Source organism: Fukomys damarensis, unplaced genomic scaffold, assembly GCF_012274545.1.
Source record: "Fukomys damarensis isolate Sample0158 unplaced genomic scaffold, DMR_v1.0_HiC HiC_scaffold_2, whole genome shotgun sequence".
Taxonomy (NCBI): Eukaryota; Metazoa; Chordata; class Mammalia; order Rodentia; family Bathyergidae; genus Fukomys; species Fukomys damarensis.
This window is the reverse complement of record NW_022900914.1, coordinates 6837520-6842842: the sequence shown is the minus strand read 5'-3', so window position 1 is coordinate 6842842 and position 5323 is coordinate 6837520.

Genomic DNA, 5323 nt, shown 5'->3' with positions numbered 1-5323 from the left:
ATGAGAAGTTCCCAGACACTGGGTGAGGCACTTCGGAGCCTGCGGTCTCAGTGTTGGGGCACACTACTGGCCTGTCTCAAGGGCAGGTAACAGGAAGAGGGCTTCACAGGCACCTAAACCTCAATTGGAGCTTTTGTTCAGCATGCTTCCCCTGGAATGCAAATACTATCTTCCATACTAAAACATTATTCAGACCCCATCTCCCTTGGGCATTACAGAGAGAGAGAGAGAGAGAGAGAGAGAGAGAGAGAGAGAGGGAGAGAGAGAGGTATAGAAACAAAGCCCTCTGCTGCACACCTACCTGATCCTACTGCGGGGAGGGGATCTAAGGCCTTCCCTGCACACTGAGCCCAGCCTGGGAAAGCAGGTCTCTGGTTGGTGGGCTTGTCTGCAAACAGGGAGTACACTGGTGCCAACTCCCCTCTGCCTCCTACTCCTGGGACAACTGGAGCAGGGCCACAGCACAACAGGAATGAATACCAAATACATCTACCGGGTCCAGAGGCAGTATCAATTACCAGTTCTGTGAAGCTTTGGATGGGTGTCTCCTGCCTTCGTTCTGAGAACCAGGGAGGCTTGGACTGGCCTGGGAAGAGCGGGACATCCTGGCATTTCTGAGGAGAATGGGCCTGTCACTGCTAGCAGGAGAGGTGCAGCTCTCACGTTAACGACTCTGAGTGAACATGAAGTATGTGCTAAACATCAAGTCTTCCTTGAGTCTTCAGGCCTCCCCGAATCCAGGTTGATTGTAGCCTGGTCTGAGTTTGTGTTTCCGCGTGAGGGGTGGGCTTAGGAGAGCTACACTGACCTCAGACTGCCACTTCAGGAAAGGGAAAGGCACGGCCACTGCTCAGATCCTGGTCACCGCAGTATTGGTCTTTAGGCTTATGAATAAGAGGAGAGCAGGCCCTGACCTTAAAGAGTGCAGGCTGACAGAGACCTCCTAACTCCCAGCCCTTGGCTCTCTGATTATCTTTTAGAATCAACTCTATCCTAAATCTGCTGCAGCCCAGCAAGGTAAGAACCCTGCAGGTGTCACCCTCCAGCCATTGCCATCCTCATCAGAGCTCATAGGCCTGCGGGGGAATGGTCGGGCGTACATCCCACCCTAGGGGTCTCTGCTGTGAGTTTTTTGGCCACAGCTGCCATGGTTTCCCAGAGAAGAGCAAAGCATCAGACTCAGCACCTGCCCCTTGCACTGGATGGAGTATCCATCCCACCAGGCCTGAAAGCCATCTGTGCACATGGCTTTTTCTTCAGGCCCCAGCTCTTAGTCTCTTTCCTTCCCCACCAGAAAAGCCTGCGTGCCAGGTACCCATTGCTTATCAGAGGAAGAATCCAGTCTGGGTCCTGGATCTGAAACCTCTAGAAGTCCTCCCTGAAGCTCCCAAATCTCAGGCCTGGTGGCCACCTAAGGTCCATTCCCTGTACTTCCCTCAGCAGGGCTGGCTCCTCTGCACAGCCTCCCTGGTTCTCAGAACGAAGGCAGGAGACACCCATCCAAAGCTTCACAGAACTGGTAATTGATACTGCCTCTGGACCCGGTAGATGTATTTGGTATTCATTCCTGTTGTGCTGTGGCCCTGCTCCAGTTGTCCCAGGAGTAGGAGGCAGAGGGGAGTTGGTGTCAGTGCACTGATGCCTCACTTCCTGGCTCCTGAGCAGTGGAGAGCAGTGGAGAACTGCGCCTGGTGAGGAGTCCTCTGCTCGGCCCCAGCCTTTCACCTGGCCTCCTTGGGCTCGGCCTTTGGGAAAAGGATGTGCCTGTGGGGCTGCTGAGAAGGAAGCCATGTGTCAGGGCTGGGGGACAAAGGAAAGCTCTGGGCCCAAGAGCAGAGCCAGCTGGTGGTGGTGAGGGAGCCAGTGGGACCCCACTCTCTCCTCTGTGGCTCCCTCTTTTTCCCCCTGGCTGCTGATTGGGGTTTGTCCTACTTTCCTCGTTGCTAGGCAACCATCCGGGGTTCACCTTCTCCCCCAGCCCGGCTTGGAGGTGGGGAGCAAGGCATGGGGAATACAGAGAACAGCAGTGACCGTGATGGGGAAGGCGCTGTGGGCTGAAGAGCCATGGGAGAGGAAGGAAGGGATGTGGAGAGGTGAGGCTGAAGCACGGGGAAATGTTCACACACTCGGACCGATGGAGACTGCACTGCAGGCGGGACCAGGAGAGGCCGAGCACCCTGAGCTCGTGGTAATCAGTTCCTTCGTCCCTGCTGCTGCTTCAGCTCATTAGCTCTGGATTTTACCCCAACTGTAATCCCAGTGGATTTCCACCGGAGCCCCCAGACCATCCAGGCTTGGAGACCCAGCTGTACCACCTTCCTAGAATCCCAGGTACACAGTCCTTGACCTAGAAAGGCTCTTATCTGCCCGGCCCTCCCTCTCTGTGCACCCTCACTCAGCCCCTCTCAGTGCTCAGGGGCTGACGGGATTCCCAGGGGCTGGTTCAAGGAGGCCGCTTATCTTCCTGCCTCAGCCAGTGGGGACAGTTGAGAGTTAGATTGGGGTCACTGGGAGGCCTTTGCAGCCGACTGCACACTGTAGGTTTAGAATGGAGCAGGGAGAGGCCCTTGTTTAACATTTCTGTTTACTGAGGCCCCTACCCTGACCTGCCCGTGGCCCCCACCCAGCTCCTGGCCTGTCTTCCTGTCCCATTTTATGATGCAGTTTGGATCTTTACTCCCCTGCTTGTTCTGTTGAGGGGAGACAGCTCCCAGGCAAGGTCACTCTAGCTGTGTTGTGCGCACACAGCTCCACTCAGCACACCTGGGCACACCCCGGGCAGGGACTCCGGGGAACTTCAAGGCTCAGAAGTTATGTGAGTGCCAAACCTGCATGCCAAGAGCACATTGTCGGGTCGCTGTGGATGTAAATGTGGAAAACAGAACTTACCTTACACATCCAGCAAGGGCCGGGGTGTAGCTCAGTGGTAGAGCATTTTCCCAGCATGCACTAGCCCCTGAGTTGGATCCCCAGCACCAAACAAAAAAAATAATCTAGGAGACAGCAATAAAGGAAAACACTAGAAAGGCAGTAAGAGAATCTCATGCAGTCAGCTGAGGCAGCTCTGAGTGCTTGTGTGCTGGGCTCACTGAAACCACTGGCTGGTGGGTTTCTTTGAGGCCTTCACCCTGAAGGGTAGGGAGCTGAGTGTAAGCCAAGTGCCTGTGCGTGCCAGGTGTGCTTGCACGTGTGGTCTTATCTTCTGTCATTGCTCCACAGATGTGCAGTACAGGTTACCAGATTCCCAGAGGGCACGGCTCAAGAGAGCTCAGGTTCCTTCCCGGAGATGTCAGTCAGAAAGTCACGGCCTCCTCCAAGAGTCTGCTTGGCTCTGTTGTGCCCCTGCTTCCTACAACCTCTGCCTCCAACAGGCCCTTCTCCTGTGTTTCCAGTCCCTGCAAACCCAACCTGTACCTGCCCCAGGAGGTGACTGCTTTACCCCAATTGTGAGCTCCGCAAAACTAAGCAAGCAGTGAAAGGAAAAAAATAGCTTTAGAGGGCCCATGTGGCTCTTACAGACAAACACAGGCTCTGTTCTACACTGACTGTGCCCACAGCTGCACAGTTAACACCATGGCCAAATGAGGTAGCTGAAATCGCCCGGGGACACAGGACAGTGCTGGGGATACAGACCAGCTGTCTCCAGGGGCATCTCCTAACCCCTGGGAGGCACTGCCTTGTCGCAGTGCATTTTCTTTAGCTCCAACAGAACACTTAGACTGGGAAATTTATAAAGGAAAGAAGTTTATTAAGCTCTAGTTTCTAGGGCTGAAGTCCCAGATCAGGCAGCCATGTCTAGGCCTCACATTGTCATAACAGGGCAGAAAGCAGAAGAGCCAGGAGGCAGGTGAAGGAGCAAAACGTGAGGGCAACCTTGCTTTAGGTCAACCTGTTCTTGCTGTAACTAATCCAATCCCATGAGAACTGCATTAATCCCCCTCAGCAATCTAATCGTCTCTCAGCGTTCCCACCCACTCCCCTCGCTGTTACTCTGGAGACCACATTTTAACCTGAGGCAAACTATTCAAACCAGAGTGTGACTCAGTGACTGACAGTTCTAAGTGAGCAGGATTTCTGAGCCTGGTGCTGTCCTTGCTTTTGTCTACATATTAACTCCCATTAGCAGGAAAAGAAGAGGCAGGGGTTGTCCACTGTGGTGCTTTACTAGGCACTACCTCAGAGAAGCCTCACTCAGGGACCAGTAGTAACTCTTGGGGTCCTCATCACTCTGGCTTCCCAGGGGAGGTTGTGGACCCCTGCCCCACTGGGGGCCACGCATTCCACCTGCCACATTTGGCCTTAATGTGAGCCCCAGACTAAAGATATTTGCCTGGATCATCAGCACCCTGCCCCAGACCTGTGAGAGGATCAACAAAAATGTAATCATTAGCCCCACAAAGGCTGTGATGTCCCCACTGCCACTTCAGGGCTGGGGTGGGTCAGAAAGTCACAATTTGAAAGCGTGAAGGCGCCACGGTGACAGCACAGGCTTAATAGCATTCAGCCCACTCTGCCTGCCTCAGCAGCCACAAAGCAGCCATGAGAATGGATGTGGTGCTCCTGCTAGCCAGTTAGCGGGCCTTTCCCACCCCTGAAGGCAACGCTCCCATTGAGTGGCCCCCGCACAGATGACATTCATCTTCCCAGAGGTGCATTGTCCAGTGACCTGGACTGGTCTGGCCAAACAGGAGGGATCTCCTTGCTCTCTGCTTCTGGTAAGTCCCCTGAAAAACAGGGCTGAACAGACACAACTGCATTGAAGTGAAATAGGGTTCTTAACTTGCTGTTCACACCAGGAGTGCCAGGTCCTTGAGACCAGCTGTGTGCAGTGCTATTGTTGCCCTCCAGAGGCGGTAGCTCGAGGTATGAGGCATTGGGGTGTGATTGTAAAAAGCAGTCATACAAAGTGATGCCTGATTACCAAACAGAAGTGTCAAGGGATGAAGAGTCCAACAGTAAGTAAAACAATAGCAAATTTTTGTTGCTTTGAGACAGGGTCTCCCTCTGAGCTCAGGCTGCTGCCCTTGAACTCACTATGTAGCCCAGGCTGATGTCGAACTTGTAGTGATCCTCCTGCCTCAGCCTCTGGAGTGCTGGTATTATAGGCATGGGCCATCACATCTGGCCCTAAAATGATAGCAAAATATGAAACAGCCCAAACTATGCTGTGTTAGTACACGAATTCATCCCTTACTTGCTCACGCACAGGCCCTACAAGACTGTCTTCAGAGTTCCAGTGGGTTACTGTTTCCTGCTCGCTTGCGTAGTCTTAAATATGCCTGGCCAGTTCCTTTACTGTCTTTTTTTTTTTTTTTTTTAATAA